We start from the raw sequence: 19909 nt of genomic DNA on the forward strand, positions 1-19909 counted from the left end.
CCTCTAAACTGGAACCATTTGTCTTCTGATTCTCTATCTTCACATCTTCTCATACTGAGGTCAAGTGTACCTCCTCCCAGAATCCTTACCTGATTCTACCTGAGAATACTGAGATGGAGAATTTAAGTATAGACTTCAGGTCCCGCAGCTTAATCAGGGATTCACATCTATCTATTATGTATATTGTTTCACTTTCCTGACTATTTTATTCTTTTTCCTGCCTCAGGACATTTGCACATGCTGTTTCCCAGAAAAATCCCTCACCCCACACCCCACCAGGACTTGAAGGCAGCCTCCTGCTGATCCTTCAGTCCTCAATCTCATTGTCCCTGCTGGAAGAAACTTTTCCTATTCTCCTATCTGGAGGTTGCTGTATTACTCTCTCTTCTCTCCTCTGGCACCCTGTTCTCTTTCCTTCATAATGCCACCACAACTTTTAATCTTATACCAACTTCTTCATTTATTAGTTAATGTCTATGACCCTCTATAAACTCTACAAAGACAGGGACAGTGGTGTTTTTATAACTTGACCACCATTACCTGTCCCTTTATCATATCACAGAATTGTGAGTGCACAATTAACTTTTTTAATATTTATTTTTGGTGGGGATCAGGATTGAACAAATTAAGGAGAAGTTGTAAGTATAGCGAGAGAAAGGAGGACAACCTGGGGAATGCAAAAAACTCTCCCCAAGGGAGTTTGGTGATGGAGGCAAGAGAGCAAGGTACCTGGGCACACCTGTGAAGCTGTTGTGTGCTCTGTGGCTTGGCTGTTCTGCAGTCACAGGTTCCTAAGGGTGCTGCTGTGGCGACCAGGGGGTGTCTCTCGTGTGGGTGGCCCTCCCTGAAGTATGCAGCTGCTGTGCAGGCCGAGGCCCAGCAAGAGCTTGTCCGAGGCCTGATAGATGGAACAGCCCACAGCATTTTTCCTGCCTGGTTGCTGGCAGCTCTCTGACTTCAAAGCTGGGACACGCTGACCCAGAACACTGTGACCTTTGGCACGATTTCCTCTATCCTCTCCCCTGCTCGCCCAGCAAGGAGGAAGGAGCCCAGCTCCCTTAAACTGGTTTTTGCTGCCTGGAGGGCAAGTTTTTCTTTGATTCAGAGACTGGAGAAAGGGAGACATAGGGGAGGACCCGAGGCAGTTGCCTTCTGAACATCCGGGGAGCCAGACTGGGTTCCACTGTGCTTGGAATTTGGCACTTTGGTAAACTGGGTGGCAGCCTGGGAGATTTTCTCTTTCTCAGCTTGAAATGGGTCCTGTTGTTAGAAGTACCTGCCTAGACTCTGGAAAAAACAGGGCAGGGCCACTTCTTGTCTACCAGCCCTTGCCATCCAGCCTCCCAAGTGCCATCTGATTAGATGAGTCAAATTGCATTCTGATTTAGCTGAGAGTTACTAAGGGCTCCCTGAGTAACTCTTCTGTCATCTTTGAAATGTAGATAGTAATAGGAACTTTCTAGAACCAGCATGAGGATTGGAGCTGTGTGCATAAAGTGCCTAAGCACAGTGCCTGGCACAAGGCAGAAGGGAATCAATAAGTAGTAGCTGCCATCACCATCAACAGCGATGCCGTAGTTTTTTCTAGGCTGCCCTATCACACATTTTATCCTTTTGGATTGACACAACCCCTTCTTTGAAGAGGAAACTGAGGTTGGGAAGTGATCAAATCACTCTCCCACAGTAACATTGCTAATATTTGTTAAAATAAAGGCCACAAATCCAAGTCTGTCCCACTGCATTTTGGGTCTTCCTTCCTTCCTTTCTTTCCTTTTTTCCTTCCTTCCTTCCTTTGTTTCTTTCCTTTTTTCCTTCCTTCCTTCCTTCCTTCCTTTGTTTCTTTCCTTTTTTCCTTCCTTCTTTCCTTCCTTCCTTCCCTCCTTCCTTCCTTCCCTCCTTCCTTTTCTCCTTCTCTCTCTTTCTTTCTTTCTCTCTTTTTTTTTACCATTTATGTATGTATGTATGTATGTATGTATTTATTGCCTTGGCTTACCTCCGTGAGCCATGGAAGTAGAAACTAGTTTATGTTGTTGGCATCTGCTGAAGACATATGATTGTCACTATAACCATCACTATCAATAACAGAGAGCAGAGATAGCTGCCAACACCAGCAGAGGACTTAATAGTTTATGAGGTACTTTCACCTACACTGCCATTTTGGCATCCACAATCTTGCCTTTGTAGATGGAAAAATCAAGAAAGTTTTAAGACAGTGACTTCATAGAGTTACTTCCTTCTACATAGTTAAGGCCTTATTTGCCTATGCCAGGGAGTGATTAGCTAATTCCTGGGATATGTACTTATGTGACCTCTTTTAATCTCAACTGTGCCATCTATGAGCTTTGTGACCTCAATCATTCTGTGTGTCTTTCTTCATCTATAAAATGAAGATAATTATAGCAATATGAGACAATATATAACAACTGCTTATCACAGTGTCCAGAACATACAAAAGCTTGATAAATAATAGATACATACTACTATCAGGTTGGAAAAAAAGTATTCTGTTGCTAGAATTTTTTATTTCTTTTGCAATGATAGTAGCTGGGTAAAATTGGACTTAAAAATATTAAATTCCACAAAAGCAAAAACTGACAAATGGAATCTAATTAAACTAAAGAGTTTCTGCACTGCAAAAGAAACTATTAACAGAATAAACAGGCAACCTACAGAATAGAAGAAAATTTTTGCAAACTATGCATCAGACAAAGGTCTAATATCCAGCATCTATAATACACTTAAATTTACAAGAACAAACCCCAAGCAACCCCATAAACAGTTGGCAAAGGACATAAACAGATACTATCCAAAAGAGGGCATACACGCAGCCAACAATCATATGAAAAAAAGCTCAACATCAGTGATCATTAGAGAAATGCAAATCAAAAGCACAGTGAGACACTGTCTAACACCAGTCAAAATCGCTACTATTAAAAAGTAAAAAAGTGGCTGGGCACAGTGGCTCACGCCTATAATCCTAGCACTTTGGGAGGCTGAGGTGGATCACCTGAGGTCAGGAGTTTGACACCAGCCTGACCAACATGAAGAAATCCTGTCTCTACTGAAAATACAAAATTAGCTTGGCATGGTGGTGCATGCCTGTTATCACAGCTACTCAGGAGCCTGAGGCAGGAGAATCGCTTGAACCCAGGAGGCGGAGGTTGTGGTGAGCCGAGATGGTGCCGTTGTACTCCAGCCTGGGCAACAAGAGAAAAACTCCATTTCAAAAAAAAAAAAAAAGTAAAAAAGTAACAGATCTGGCAAGGTTGTGGAGAAAAAGAAACACATTCACTGTTGGTGGGAGTGTAAATTAGACACTGTGGCAATTTCTCAAAGACGTAAGGACAGAAATACCATTCAATCAAGCAATCTCTTTACAGGGTATATACCCAAAGGAATGTAAATTATTCTATTATAAAGATACATGCACTTGTATGTTCACTGCAGCACAATTCACAATAGCAAAGACATGGAATCAACCTAAATAAAGACTGGAGAAAGAAAATGTGGTACATATACACCACGGAATACTATACAACCATAAAAAAAGAATGAGATCATGTCCTTTGCAGGGACATGGATGGAGCTGGAGGCCATTATTCTTAACAAACTAATGCAGGAACAGAAAACCAAATACTGCATGTTCTCACTTATAAGTGGGAGCTAAGTGATGAGAACACATGGACATATAGAGAGGGACAACACACACTGGGGCCTTTCAGAGGGTGAAGGGTGAGAGAAAGGAGAGGATCAGGAAAAACAACTAACAGGTACTAGGCTTAATTCCTGGGTGATGAAATAATCTGTACAAAAAACACCCATGACAAAAATTTACCTATGTTACCTGCACTTGTATGCATAAACTTAAAATAAGTTAAAAAATTAAGTTAAAGAATACTAAGGAAACCTCTGAGCACTGGGGGGATTAGGCAGGAACCCATTGCTTTTTAACTAGAAATAGCAATGCTCAAGGGTGTGGTTTTGGTTCAGGACCAAGGACAGCACCAAGCTTGCTCCCTTGCCCCTCACTTGGGACTTGGCCTGTAGGACCTGAGTAAGAAGTCTACCTCAAGGCTTCCTGTTCTGTATTTGCCACATGTCTCCTGACTTCTCTGCACCTGCCTGTGGCATTCTTCCCACCTAAAATCCTTTTTCCTCTCTTGTCATGAAATATTTTCAACATAGCAAGAAGCATAGGGAATATACTAATCACCTTTGCACCTACCACTCACATTTAACACATGTTGACATTTGCCACAGTTACTTCTGATCTTTTCTCTTTTAAAATGAAACTTGGCAGAGGCCGCTGTAGCTTTTTTACACACCTCCTCGTCAATATTTCTCCTTCCTCTGCAGAGGTGACTGTGGGCCTTCACTATCTCCCTCTTTTCTCTACCCCAGTTATCTTGCATTCAACTAAATCCTCCACATTTGAAAGAGCCAGGTCAAGGCCCCTGTCCTCCAGCTCATGATGACCTTTCCTGCATGACATTATTGCATTCGATTTTGGAGAGCTTATTGTGATTTATTATTTATCATCCTAGTCATTCATTCAACCTGTGCTGAACAGAGCCTACTTTGATGCAGCACTCTTCTACTTGCTGGGGTTGCAAAAATGAGTCCCACATGGTCTCTGCTTCCAAGAGCTCACAGAACATGGCATGTGGGTGAACATTATCTTGCAGTGAGAAGGAAAGCTTGTTGGGAGAAGGACTTGTCTTTAGAAGTCTGCCACAGCTTTTACACAGGAATTTGATCTCACATAAACACTTGTGGCCTTGTGATCATAAGACTGGAAATGGTGTGAGAATCAGAAGCAAGGTAGAGGTGTCTGCCCCATGTCAGGCCTTATGTAAGGCTCTTGAAGTATATTATTTCATTTAACGTTCCACAAACCAGCAAGATGAGATTATACCTTTCTTTAACAGATGTAAAGTCAAGGGTTGGAGGTCAGAAATGCAGTTCACATTTGAACTGAAGCTCTTTAATGTCAATGCCTGTATTGATCTGTCTCCCTCTTTAGGCCATAATCAACTCAAGATAGACTGAACTTAATTCATCTCTGTTTCCCAGGCCCAGCACTGTCTCTGAGCAGATATTTGATGTGTGAACATATATGCTGCAGTAGATCTCTGGAATTAAAAGGAAACAAGAACACATGGGCCTTGCCCCCAAGGAGCTTACCATTTAGGTGGGTGGGCAGACTTTGGTAACAGGTGCAAGAAAGCAGTGCCTAAATGCCTGTCACACAGCAAGGGATTTCTACTCTAAATGGGAGGGGGGATGACATTCTCTTTGCTGATCCAGCCTTTTAATTTAATCAGGCCAAATCACTTGGGGATACAGAATTTTCTCAGGACCCCTGTTTTACTGCAGTTCAGGTTGCCTCTTTTTCTCCAAACTCTGACATTCCTGGCTCTATCCCTGTCTTCTCTATCTGCCCCATTGCTCTGTCACTCTTCAGACTTTGGGCTCAAACTTGCCACACAGATTCTCTGCTCTCTTCTTTCCCTTTGGTGTCTCTTGCTGTCTGGATGAGAATCTACTGCTCCAACCTCAGGGGAGCAACCATCAGCTAGACCAAACTCCACCACCTCCAAGTCAAGAAAATGTGGTATGTGTACATGCACGCACATGCACACACACACACACACACACACACATATATATATACCCTTTATATAATAATAATGATATATAATCCCTTTTCCAAGAACCCATGTCTTCTTCAAAACAGAGTCTGGGGCAGGGGCTCTTCTGGGTGGCATAGACCTCCTTGGCAGATTGGTGAAGCCTATGATCTCTTCTCAGAATAATGACTTTAAATGAATTAAATAAAGATACATGGGATTTCAAAGGAAACTAATTATAGCAAAAAACTGTTATGGAACAGTACACACACACGCACACACACACAAACTATATTAGTTATCCATTGCTGAGCAACAAAAAGTGTATTAGAGCAACAGGCATTTATTATCTCCCAGTCTCTGCAGGTCAGGGACCTGGGCGCGGCTTAATTGGGTCCTTTTGCTTGAGATCTCTCATGAGGCTGCAATTCAGGTGTCTGCCAGAGCTGTAGTCATCTTGAGATGGCCTAGGGATAAGCCTGCTTCCAAGCTCACTCACAGGCTTGTGGGCAGAATTTGGTTTCTCACAAGATGTCTAACTGAGGGCCTCATTTCCTCACTGATTCTTGGCCAGAAGCTGCCCTCAGCTTCTTGCTATGTGGGCCTCTCTGTGGACAGCTCACAACGTGGCCTCTGGCTCTGTCAGAGTGAGGAGGTAAGAGGGAAAGTGAGTGTGAGCAAGACCAAAGTCATAATCTTTTATAATCTCCTCGTGGATGTGACACCTCCTCATCTTTGCCCTATTCTATCCATGAGAAGCAAGTCACTAGGTTCAGCTCACACTCAAGGGAGAGCTGAAAATGAGTTGTGAAAGCAAGAAGGTGGAGTCACTGAAGGTCATCTTAGAAGCCTGAGTACCACAAGTGCTCTATATGCTATTTGAAGGCATCAAAGAAGATCTAGCAGAAGTTCAGTAACTAATGTAACTTTGAAATAGACATGAGGGCAATATTTCATGATCTCTGCCACAGCTGACATATGATATGAAATTATCTGTCATTTCTGTGGATGACAAAAATCACAGCTATTGCTAATAAACTGTGTGTTGTCTACATATACAAGTGATAGAAATACTAAATTTCAATTACAGGTGAGTGCAAATCAAGCTGTATTTTTTCCTTATTCTTCACAGGCCTCCAGGCGTCTGCCTTCTGATCCTTGAAGAGTTCATGGACCTAAGTTAAGAACCTCTCCTCAAGAGACTGAATGCAGGCAGAGATGGCTTATTGGTTCATCACAGGTTATGTGAACTACCCACTGTAAGATCCCCAGATTCCTTGGGGCTAAAAGGTGTCCCAAGAGGGTTTACAACATTGCCAGAAATTAGTGGGGTCACTTCTGTCCAGATTCTCGTTTTCAGCCTTGTGTGTCTAAAAAATATATTTTTTATTCTGTATTCTAAGGTGAGCAGGGTTTAAGATTAGACTCACATTAACTAGATTTGTAAGAGGCAGAAGTATAATGCATATTTTATTCACTCAATCACTCATATAGTCAATCATTCATATAGTCTTCCATTCCTTCAGAGCACACTGTTAGGCACACGCTGATTGACCACTACTGTGTGCCAGGCACAAAATACATGCTAGGATCAGTGGTCTCTGAATAGTAGTTGAAGACATAATCCCGGATCTCTGGGAACTGATGGTGGTTTACAGTGGTCCTCAGCTTCCCTTTTCACCCATGACACATGCATGACCATGATATTTACTCTAGGGAAATCCATTTTACTTCCACCCATTCCTGCATTAGCTCACTTCCATATAGAAATTTTAATCTCAGAAGAGCTTTGGAGGAAGCTTCTATCCTAGTCTGCTCTTCCCCATGAAAGAATGGCTTTCAGAGTCACAGGTGTTCTCTCAGCTTCTACCTCTTCTGTAAGGTCAGTCCCCTGGGACAGCCCTTTCCCTGAGTCAGGGTGATAGGAGGGGTGGGAAAGAGAAGGAGGGAGGAAAAGAAAGAGAGAAGCTTGAAGTTTTCTAGATGTAACTGGGTAAGTCATCTCTATCAGAAGAGGCAGGAGTGGGAAACCTGTTTTTGACTCATTTCTAAGCCATGTGTTCTAATTCATATTTACCAGCATGGGAAAACAGTTGATCCCTACCTAACTCTCAGGTCTGTGGCTCATTTGAGGGGGAAAAGCATAATTATCACCAAACATTTTACACTTTCCTATGGCCATGTCCAGGTTCTCCATGTCCTTACTACAACTCCACAATTTTTTTTCCCCAATGCAAGAATGGCATTATTAAGTCCATAATTCACTTTAATGGATCTTTATTCAACAAATATGTATTAAGCACTGGGCTAGACGCTAAGGATTGAAGCAGGAATAACATCAAGGAGAAAGTGCTGCTCTCCTGGAGCTTACATTCTGGAGGAGAGACACTGGTTACAAACAAGTAAACCAAGATATGGATGAGATTCTGAAAAGTTCTTTAGAAAAAATAGGCCACAGGCTGGAGAGAGAATAACCAGATGACATTTATGTTGACAAGGTGGCCAGGGAAGTCTTCACTGAGAAGAAGGCATTTGACTTGAGACCTGTAGGACAAGAAGCTGGGCAGGTGAAGGCTGGGCAGAGAACATTCCAAGCAGAGAAAACTGCATGAGGCTTGAGTTTCAGCTGAAGCTTGGCATGTCTGGAGAAAGAAAAAGTTTGCATATTTTTACTTAATTGTGTTCAAAGAAAAATACATGTGATAATCTTGGTTTGATGTACAAGTGGTATGAATGCACAGATTACTCCTAAAAGAATTTTTCTTTATGTGTATATATGTTACTAATTTTACCTATCACACTTTGGGAAAACTAATCACTTTTAGGCCCATACTAGAGAACTTATGGATAATTCTGGAGACTTGAATATCTACCAGCCTCAGTAACTGTCTTTCTAGAACAGCACTGGATAAGTCCTGCCTTAGTCTTCCTTTTATCCTAGACTACAAATATTCTCTTCATGTTGATCCACTTTATCTTCAGTTTGACATACCTTAGACTTTTAAACAATCCATTCACATAGCAAGCTTCATGCAATGTCATCCAAAAAGATTTCTAATTTCTATGAAGTTTTGGCCCTTCTTCCTGTCTTTGGTGAGATTCCTTCACCCCTAAGGACCTCTGCAATGTTATAAATATTCACCATTTATTATATATATATTTTTTCTCTAGCTGTTTCCAAGTTCCTACTCTGGGAGCAAGCCGTACCCAGCACTTCCTCTTCTCTCTCCCTGTGTCCCACTGCCACTGAGTGAAGCCACACTCGGTCCGACTGGCGGATCTTTCTACCCTCCCTTCCCTCTAAATATCCTTTGGCCTCAAATGCTAATTGAAGAGCTCAGAAAGAGGACATTAAGAAGGGGGCTTTCTGGTGGGCAACAATGAATCACCGGCAGAATCACTGTTCAGACAGGCGGAGACGGGTCTTTCTCGCCCTCTGATGAGTCACCACTGTGGTGGGGGGGAGTGGACAGTCAGCCAGACAGATAATGTGTCAGTCTCTCTCCTCAGCCTGACCCTGGACATCAAAATAGACTGCGGTTCCCTCCTTCTGGGCCCATTGCTGACATTTGACCTAATGCTATAGAAATTTAAACCAACAAGGAGGGTAGTAAAGTTAAGCTATCTAGGCCATTGAGCTGAAGTTTTAATATTGTAACAGAGATTCTTAAGACAGGCTTGTCACCCTGGCCAGCGACTACCCAAGTAATGTCTTGCTGACCCAGGCCATCCTCTCCACCGATATAAATGCTCTGTGCTTCATCTCAATGTTCTCATCGTTGAGGTCTCGTTTCATTTGACAGTGAAAAATGCAGACCAGATGAAAACCACTTTCTACAAGGCAAACAATAACAACAGCTTCTGTGAATTAAACATCTACTGTGCCAGGCACTTGGCAAACATCATCTCATTTAATTCTCACACCTTCTCAAGTAGGTATGGCTCACTCTACGATACAGACCATGAAACTGAGGCTCAGAAAGTTGCAGCCATTTCCCCCAAGTGTTCACAGGTAGGAAAGGGTAAAACTGACTATAGAATAAGGTGATTATAGAACTTATCATCCAAAACAGGGCACTTTTGAAAGTAAAAGGGAGAACTAGTAATAATTTCACAGCCACAGATGCAAAGGGGAAATGTCCCAGCAAGCCAGAATATAAAAATGCCTGAGTTTTGAACCAGTCTTTTTGGCTCTACAGCCCAGCCCATTCACCCAATTGGTTGTCAGGAAGGTAACAGGAGAAATTTGTAATCAGCTCCCCTCATTCTCTCATGATTTTTTTGCTTGCTGTTTCCTTTCCCTCTCTTTTCATTCTGAGATAGTAGGATGAAGCCCAAACCTCTGTGCTTTCAAGCAGCCCTGTGGATGATTCTGATGTGCTGCCAGGCATGAGTACTCCTGACGATATGATCTTTGAGGACAGGCATTTGTTCTTATTCATCATTGTATCTTAATAAGTAACATATGGGCATGCAGTAAGTGCTTAATAAATCTTCATTCAATGAATGAGTATGTTATTGAATGAATGCAATGATGTGCAGAAGCAAGCAGGGAGGAGTATCACTGTGTGTCTGAGGAATATAAATGAGTTTGGGGCATCCATATAAAGATAAATGAGAAAGAGGAAACAGTGGACACATCTGCCAGGCTGAGCTTCAATTTCATCGTTAAGGCAGAGCCACCAGTCTCTGAGTAGGAAAGTGACACAGTCTGATTTGCATTTTGGAAAGAACATTTGTGTGGTTGTGTTCCAGGTTAAGCCTATGAGAAACTAGACACTGAAGGTATTTAAAACATGTTTTCAAAAGGGCTACTGAGTGCCTAGCATAATATAACCTTTTACATATTTGAACAATTTCCAAGCTGGGGCTAGCACCACCCCTGCTGGGAGTCAGAATCTGGACACCCTCTGGACCGTAATTGCTCACCTTGTTGAGACACCTAAGAGACACTCTTTTGGGGGAATGTTTTCTGTCTGTTTGTTTTCTGGCTTCTTCCCCAATATTAGCAGTTCTACCATGAGGTGGCTGGGTGGGTGGAAGGGACCCACGACATTCAGGAAAGTGAGGAGCAGTTTCTATGATTATAGCAGACCCATTCACTGGAATTTTTCCTGACATCTCTCCATGACCTTTATGCCTCCAAGGGCCTGGACACAATGCAGCAGCTCTCCAGCTGGGACAGGGCACATGAGGGGGTATCATACATGAGTGTTCCCCCAAGTGGGGCTGTGGCCACTGCAGAGCAGCCCAGGGGACCTTGCTGTGCACAGCCCTATGTCCTGGGGTTTCCTGCAAAGCTTTGCCCTGTCTGGTGAGACGGCTGCCAGACAGTATGAGATGAAAGACACCGTTCACACTTAATGGTGACTGGAATGTGCGCCATGTAAACCAGATGATGTGGAGACCAATTCATAACCACTTCACAGTTCAATGATGAATGGTGGGTCCCTTGTACTGACTCTTTAACTAGCTCCCTTCAAGGAACAGGCGGCTTCCGAGATCGTCTTAAAGCAGTGTGGGATGTCCAGGCCCTGCCCAGGTCCTATCTTTTCTTCCAGCACCATCCACCTCCCTGAAATCTTCTCATAGCACCTGGTCCTCACCTCGTTCTTCTCGTTGAATTCTGTTTCCTCCTTGGTGTCTACCTTGCTACATTCATTCCACAGGCATCTCTGTTCTATTAGGCAGTCCTTTCTGTAAGCATTTCCCATGGATATTATAACCTAACCTTCAAGCTTTGTCAACACTTATCAGCAGAATTCTGCTTGTATCTTGGGCCAGAATGAGTCACAGCACATCCCTGGCTGCAGAGAAGGGTAGGAACTCTGATACTTGGCTTCTCAGCTTCCATACAAGAGGTAGCAATGGAGAAGAGTGTTGGGAGAAGATTTTAGTAGGGAATCAACAGTGTTGACTCCACACCTACCATTGTCATTCTACTTTACAGATTAAAAAACCAAGTCACATGGAAGATAAATAACATGCTCAACATCACCCAGCCAGAAGTGGTGGAGACATGGCCAACGTCACAGGGGACAACTCCTGAGCCTGTGCTAGGAACAGCCAGTCTTCCTGAATTCATGATAAAGTAAGAGGTAGAATCGTGGCCAATTGTCTTTGGGAGAAAGTGGGATCAAGAACAACTCCAGGATTCTGCCTAAGATGGGACACACTAGAGCATTACTTGGGAATGTAAATAATAATATCAAATTATTGAATGATTTCCATGGGCTACTCTCTTCATACGCCAGTTCTGATTCTGATAAGCTTGTATCATTATCTTCTTTTTAAAAAGCATGAAAACAGAGGCTCACAGAGATCATATTATTTTCCCCAAGTTGCAATGATGGTAAACACAGATGACAGCTGGACATCAACTAGGTCTGGGTGGCTTCCAACTCCAGTGACTCAGTGCTGCTCCACACGGCCTTCTTACAAGGAAAAATGAGAACAGGCCGCGGGCCGGCTTCTGTAAATCGCGTGTTGTTGGAATTCCTGTCCTTCCTTGACCCAGATTTGTAAACAGAGGCTGTGGAAGCCAAGGTACACATGGGCAGATGCAAACGAGCCGTCTGCTGAGGAGAAAGTCGAATGTGCTCGGGGTGGGTGCGCGTCTGCCTGAAGCACGTGTCCCTGAGGCCTCCTGCTGTCTCCCCAGCCGGCTGACGGGCCCGGTGGTCTGCAGATGGCCACGAAGTGTCTCCGGGCTGTCCAGCTGCAGCCTGGGCGGGCTGGCGGTTTTTTTTTTTTTTTTGTGGGGGGAGTGATTCTGAGGGTGCTGGGTGGCCGCTGACAGAGCTTCCTTCTGCTACTTTTAGGCTTGTTGCTGAGCCTTTTTAAAGGGAAGGGGTGGAAATAAGCAAAGATATTTGCTGTGACCTGGAACTGAAATGCCTCACTTTAAAAACAGCTATCATTTACTCACTCATCCAAGAAATACAGGTTGAGCCCCTTCAGAACAACAGGTCCTGTCCTCAGTGCAGCGGATGCAGCAGGGATGCATACAGAGTACCTGTCCTCAGGGAACTTGCAGTTTATTGGATGGAGACAGACAACCCATAATGATTTGTATAAATGTCTAATATATGCTATAGAAAGAGAAGCAGCAAAGTAAAGGGGTGAAGGATGAAAAGGCCAGGGGATATTTTTCTGATGAAGTGACATTTGAGCAGAGACCCAAACAAAGCAAAGCAGTGGGCCCAGCAGATATCCGAGGCCAGGATGGTCTCTGGCAAAGGGAACAGCGAATTCATAAGCCCTGAGCAACGCGAGCCTTCAAGGGTGTAGGCCTTCTTCAGATGTGTAAAGAGCACCTTGCTTGGGGAGGGTCTGGAAGCCGCGGCCTGGGAACAAGTGAGAGAACTGAGGTGTTTAGGGCAGAAAAGGGAAGTCTTGTGAGTAGCAGGCAGCTTTCCTCATGTAAAGGGTTCAAATGTGGAAGAAGGATAAGACTTTTTATTACGTAATGCCAGAAGTTGTAACCAAAGACCAGACCAGCTGATGGAAGTTGCTGGAGGCTGTTTGCAAAGGTATGTTGAATAATGCCCAAAGCATTGGCTCTAAAGAGAAGGAACCCGATATTAGTGTACTAGGGCTGCCATAATAAAATATCATAGACTGGAGGCCTCACACAACAGAAATATTTTCCCACAGTTCTGGAAGCTGGAAGTCTGAGATAAAGGTGTTGGCAGTGTTGGTTTCTTCTGAGGCCTCTTTCCTTGGCTTGTGGGTTACCATCTTCTCTGTATGGCTTCACATGGTCCTTTGTAGGACCATATGTGTCCTAATCTCCTCTTTTTTTTTTTTAATTTTATTTTTTGAGATGGAGACTCGCTCTGTTGCCCAGGCTGGAGTGCAATGGTGCAATCTCCGCTCACTGCAACCTCCGCCTGCAGGGTTCAAGCAATTCTCCGGCCTCAGCCTCTGGAGTAGCTGGGGCTACAGGCATGAGCCACAATGCCTGGCTAATTTTTTGTATTTTTTTAGTAGAGATGGGGGTTTCACCATGCTGGCCAGGCTGGTCTCGAACTCCTGACCTCATGATCCACCTTGCTCGACCTCCCAAAGTGTTGGGATTACAGGCTTGAGCCACCGCACCCGGCCCTAATCTCCTTTTCTTATAAGGACACCAGTCATATGGGATTAGAGCCCACTCACATGACCTCATTTTTACGTAGTTACCTCTTTAAAGGCCTTATCTCCAAACAGAGTCACATTCTGAAGTACTGGGGGTTAGGGCTTCAACATCTTAATTGTAAAGAGGGGACACAGTTTAGCTCATAACAAACTTTTCCTCACAATTTAAATTTATTGAAGAAGCTGAGTTGTTTGTTCTGCACTGAGTTATTCCTTCTGTCTGGATTTCTCAGATTGCCTCTCTGTGGTTCACTGTTTTCCTGGTAAATGGTACTTAGATCCTTGATTGAATTTAAGTTTGATTTTCAGGCAAGAATACTACATCAGGTATTGGTGTATACTTCCATCCAGAGGCAAATGATATCTTCTTGTCTCTCTGTAATACACAAAACAATTTTCAACCAGAAATGTAGATGAGTGAGGATTCTGACGTACCTAGAATATTTGGATGACTGCTGCTTGAATGGATGGCCTTGAGACACCTGAAGACCCTGATGTGCCTTCTGAATCATACCACGATTCAATTACATCCATCATTTAACAACAACAACAACTCTAGAAGGTACTTATTTTGTAGATGTCATTACATTCGTGTATGAGACTGGAGTCTGGAACAGAACCCCCGACTAACCTGTCATGCAGAAACACAAACATAAACAGGCTTTGGGGTGTGAAGGAAATGTTCCAAGAGCTGGGTTTGGCTCCTGACCCTGACCCGCCACATACTAGAATGTGATCCTAGCCAAGCGACCTAAAACTTTGAGTCTATATTCCTTATTGGTGAAATGTGTATTATACTTCTCTCTTCAAAATTTGCTTCTGGTGTCACCTCCCCCAGGTAACCTCCTCCTACTCTTCTCCCAGCCTTGCCTGACAGCTCATCCCTGGTATGTCCCTCTCACCGAATGCTCACCTCCAGCATGCACATAGCTTCCCTTTTGCTATTTATCCGTGTGTCTCCTCCTCAAACTAGGAGTTCCTTCGGGTTCAGTACTGTGTCCTCAAAATGGTTTTCAAGACAGTTGCTTGTTCATGGTAGCTGCTCAAACAATAATTCAATGACTAAAAGCGTTGCTCCCAAGTAGTGTTCTAAATCTAAAAATCCCAGAAAGCTTATTTTTATTTTTATTTTTTTTTTGAGATGGAGTCTTGCTCTGTTACCAGCTGGAGTGGAGTGGCACGATCTTGGCTCACTGCAACCTCCGCCTCCCGGATTCAAGCAATTCTCCTGCCTCAGTCTCCTGAGTAGCTGGAACTACGGGCGCATACCACCACCCCTGGCTAATTTTTTGTATTTTTAGGAGAGACGGGGTTTCACCGTGTTGGTCAGGATGTCTCGATCTCCTGACCTTGTGATCCGCCTGTCTTGGCCTTCCAAAGTGCTGGGATTACAGGCGTGAGCCACCGTGCCCTGCCAGCTCTTCAGCAATTACTGATATACCCCAGGGCGCAACACTAGAGCTCTCCAGGTGATTCTAATATATAGCCAGAGTTGAGAACCACTGTTGTAGGGCAGTGGTTCTTAAAGTGTGGTCCTTAGACCAGTGCATTGGCATCTACCTGGGAATTTGTTAGAAGTGCAACTCTTGAGTCCCACTCCAGACCTACCCAATCAGAATTCTGGGTCTCGGGCTCAGCTACATCTGTTTAATAAGTCCTCCAGCTGATTCTGATGCAGGCTAATGTTTGAGAAACCTTGTTCTAGGGCAGGAACCAGCAATTATTTTTCTGTAAAGCGCCAGATAGTAAATATTTATGCTTTGTAAATCACTCGGTCTTTGTGACAACTACTCAAGTCCGCTGTTACAGCAGGAAAGCAGCCATAGATGATATGTAAATACATGGATTTTTTTTTGTTCCAATAAAACTTTCTTTACAAAAACAGAGCCTAGGCCCATACCTTGGTTTTCCGATCACTGTTCTAGGAGATGGAATTGGTCAGTCGTTGTTATGTAACAAGTCACTATATAAGTGGCTTCCTATCCACTAATTTGAACCATTTATTCTTACTGAAACATCTGTGGTTAGCTGATGTAGCCTAGGTTTGCCTGAGGGGAAGAAGTGGGGAAATACACCCCACCTTTAGGGACAACTATAAGTCACATGGCAAAGAATGTAAAAAAGGGAAAAATGAAAGATGAAGAACTGAAATCAGTAATTCATTCTATACCAGGGAGTAAGTGAAATAACACACTAAAAGTGCCCAGAAGTATCTGAGCATATGATCCATGCCTTGTGAATGCTGGCTATTGTTATTATTATAATTATTAATTATTATTCTTTATTTTGTATAATTCAAGGCTAGAAATTGGATGCAACTGTCCATTCTTTTGGGAAGGCTGTTTCAGACATCCTCAGTGATGAGTGTCACTTATCATTAGCACTTGTGACAACAGGTGTACAGAGTTGTCCGTGCTAGCAGCCTGCTGTTGACAGAACAGTTTGTTCTCAGTGCTGTGTGCTGTTTATTCCGAGGAGGCCCCAGGACAGGCTTGTCATGTCATGATCAGTTGCTGCTGAGAAACAGGCAAATCATTTCTGATAGCTGATGTTCAGTAGGGATGGGGAACTTAGATCCTGGTTTGAAAGAAGAAATGACTTGTTTGGAGCTCAAGTAACTGGATATTCTTAATTAAGGAGAGTATATTTTTGGTATGCCTTAGGGAAAAGAGGCACATGAAGAGGATGCAAATTGGCCTTAGAGATTTATTAGTAATGATTAACTTGGCAATGTATGTCCTGGGCTCAGTACAACTTCCATCATCCCGGCTTCTTCACTGTGGTTCCCATGTGCTCTGTGTAGACCCCTTGTGTCCGAATCACCTGGGGGATTAGCAACACATACTCATTTCTGGGGTCTAACTCTAGAGTTTCTGACTTGGGAGTGTGAGGCGAGATGCTAGTTGTAAAATTTTTCTGTGCCGGGCGTGGTGGCTCACGCTTGTAATCCCAGCGCTTTGGGAGGCCGAAGAGGACAGATCACTAGGTCAGGAGTTCGAGACTACCCTGGCCAAAAAAGTGAAACCCTGTCTCTACTAAAAATACAAAAATTAGCTGGACGTGGCGGTGGGTGCCTATAATCCCAGCTACTTGGGAGGCTGAGGCAGGAGAATCGCCTGAACTCAGGAGGCGGAGGTTGCAGTGTGCCGAGATTGAACCACTGCACTCCAGCCTGGGTGACAGACCTAGACTCCATCTCAAAATAAAATAAAATAAAAATAAATAAAAGCTTTTGGTACTTGTGATGAACCACCCTTAAGGAAGGCACTGATCTCCCCATTTGTACACTTACATATATTTACACAATTTTACAGAAACTGAAGTTCAAACTCACAGCGGATCAGAACTAGAGAGCTCTGACTTCCAAACTCTCAAAGGGTGAGGGCCATGTCTTATTCATCCTTGTATCCCTGGCAAGGTATCCTGAAGGAGTACCATATTGAACCCAGTGTTTACAGGGCCTTCGTTTCATGGGATTGGAGTTGGAACCCAGAATGGCAAAGTGATTCACCCACAGGTGTGCCCCTGATGCAACTTAGGATTCTCTGAGTCCTCTACTGTCTCCTGCCCCTTGGAGTCTGGCCCTTCCAAGCTTCTCCTTGGGAAGGAAACTCCTGTGTATAAAACCCTCTGACATGTTAGACCTTGTGGTAGGTGATTTAAACCTGCGATTTCATTTTATTCTTCAAAAAATAAAATCTGTCAAATTGGGATTATGAATTCCACTTTATGAAAGAGAAAATGTGCTGAAAGTCAGATGGCCAATGAGTGGTGGAGGCTGAATTCAAATTGAGGTTTGTTTGATGTATGTAGTGACTGAAACGGAGCATGAGGCGGTGCTCCTGGGGGCCTGGTAATGTCCTGATTCTTGACCTGGATGTGGGCACCTCAGGAGAGAATTTCAGTGTGTAAAAATTTATCACCATACACTTGGGCTTCCTGCACTCGTCTGTGGGTGTTTCTCTTCAGTGACAAGGTACAAAAACAAATCCAGGTGTGTCTGGTTTGCAAAATCATGCTCTCCATTATCTCCTCTTGCTTTTTAAAAATAAGAGCTTAGTTCCTTCCCAACCAAGTTTTGGGACAGCTCCATGGGAAGTTACACAATGTGTAAAGGAACAGTCTGAGCTAGAACCCAGGTCTTTTTCTTCCTCAACCAATATCAACTGATACTCTTTTTTTCCCCACTAGTCACCTCTGGGGAAGCCCCAGCAGATGCCTCAATGTGAGTGTTTCTGGGATAGTACAGAAGACCATTTTACACAAGACTAAGAGGCTTTCATTATAGGCCAGGAGCAGTGGCTCACGTCTGTAATCCCAGCACTTTGGGAGGCTGAGGCGGGTGGATCACTTCAGGTCTGGAGTTCGAGACCAGCCTGGACAACATGGTGAAACCCTGTCTCTAGTAAAAATACAAAAAATTACCTGGGGGTGGTGGCATGCACCTGCAATCCCAGCTACTGGGAAGGCTGAGGCAGGAGAATCACCTGTACCCAGGAGGCAGAGGTTGTAGTGAGCCAACATCATGCCACTGTACTCTAGCCTGCGTGGCAGTGCAAGACCCTGTCTCAAAAAAAAAAAAAAAAAAAGCTTTCATTATAATTGACACCTATATCCCTATGTCCTTTAATCCCAGGGTTTTCTTAAAACAAACAGCGTTATTTAAGTGTGTATATTTTATACTTAAATTGAAAGTGTGTAGTTTGGTAAGTTTTGACATATGTCTACATCCATGAAATTAAGATAATGAACATGCCAATCACCCCCAGAATTTTCTTTTGCCCCTTTATAATCTCTTCTTCCAGGCTGTCCCTATTAACCTTCCTGTCCCCTCACCCCCAAGGCACCAATGTTCTGCTTTCTGTCACTGTGATATTGGTGATATTAGTTGTCACATCCTAGAATTTTATATACAAAGAATTAACCATCATATACTCTTTAGCATGTGGTTTCTTTCACTCTGCGTAATTATTTTGCAATTCATCCATGTTGTAGCATGTATCAATCATTCATTCCTTTTTGTTGCTCTGTGGTATTCCATTGTATGTATGTACCATGATTTGTAGATCCATTTGTCTGTTGATGGACATATGGATTGTTTCCAGTTTTTGGTTATCTCAAACAAAGTTGCTATGAGCCTTCTTGTACAAATTTTTGTTGGACATATGCTTTCATTTGTGAAAATACCCGAAAGTAGAGTGGCTGGATCATGTGGTAGGTGGATGTGTAACTATTCAAGAAGCTGCCAAGCTGTTTTCCGAAGTGGTTGTACCATTTTACATTTCCACTCACAGTGTAGGAGAGTTACAGTTTCTCTACACCCTTGCCAATGCTGAATATGGTTAGTCTTTCCCATGTTAGCTATTCTAATAGGTATGTAGTGCAGACTTCTGCAGTTCTTTGGGCAGCTCTTTTCTGTCTGGTTCTGGGGTCTGTGAGCTCCAGCTACATTGTTCTACTTGGACTCACCTTTGTCTCCCCAACTCAGCCTGCCTGCTGGGCTCTGCCTAGATCCCACTCCCTGTGCTGAGACCTGGAAAAATTCTCGAGGTGGTCATCTGGGGCAATCATAGGACTCACCTGAGCTAGAACCCCAGCCTTTGCCTCTCCAGTCAACATTCTTTATATTTCCATACCATGCCTCAGGTATGTGTTATTGTCCTTTGTTGCCTGACGTCAAGTGTTTTCCAAACTATTGTTCATATTTTGTCCATTTTTTTTTGTTAGGTGAAAAGGCAGATCTCATCTGTGTTACTCCAGTTTGGCCAGAAGTAGAAGTTTCCTCTACTTCCAGGGTTTTCAAATCTCTCAGGCTCTCAGTGGAGATGACTCCAGTTTCCCTAGTGCACAAAGGTATCCATGACTCACAAACTTTTAGAGCCCTTTGTATGCAATGAGAGTTCAAAGCTTATACTAAGTGATTATACTCTTAGGATGAAATGCAAGCATCCACCTGTGGGTATGCTAATTCTTGCCCAATCTGGCTTATGAAAACGAACAAATAAACAAAAAAACAAGAAGCAGCTCATGAATTTAACAAAGGCAGCTAACACTAATGATTAAGTAAAGCTGTATTGGGTACCACTTTTTTTCCCCAGATGTTGTATTAGACTATGAAGATCTAAACATGAATAATGACT

At 43.3% G+C, this 19909-nt stretch overlaps 1 long non-coding RNA gene across 1 annotated transcript in view; it reads left to right on the forward strand.

Moving 5' to 3' along the window:
• The first annotated feature begins 11415 nt into the window (after window positions 1-11415).
• Window positions 11416-19909, forward strand: part of LOC134731006 (uncharacterized) — a 35395-nt gene continuing 26901 nt past the window's right edge. Inside the window, exon 1 of the long non-coding RNA XR_010113031.1 lies at window positions 11416-11721. This is a non-coding gene — a long non-coding RNA (uncharacterized LOC134731006). The remainder of the gene's footprint in view (window positions 11722-19909) is intronic.

The sequence above is a fragment of the Pan paniscus genome, chromosome 7 (assembly GCF_029289425.2).
Source record: "Pan paniscus chromosome 7, NHGRI_mPanPan1-v2.0_pri, whole genome shotgun sequence".
NCBI lineage: Eukaryota > Metazoa > Chordata > Mammalia > Primates > Hominidae > Pan > Pan paniscus.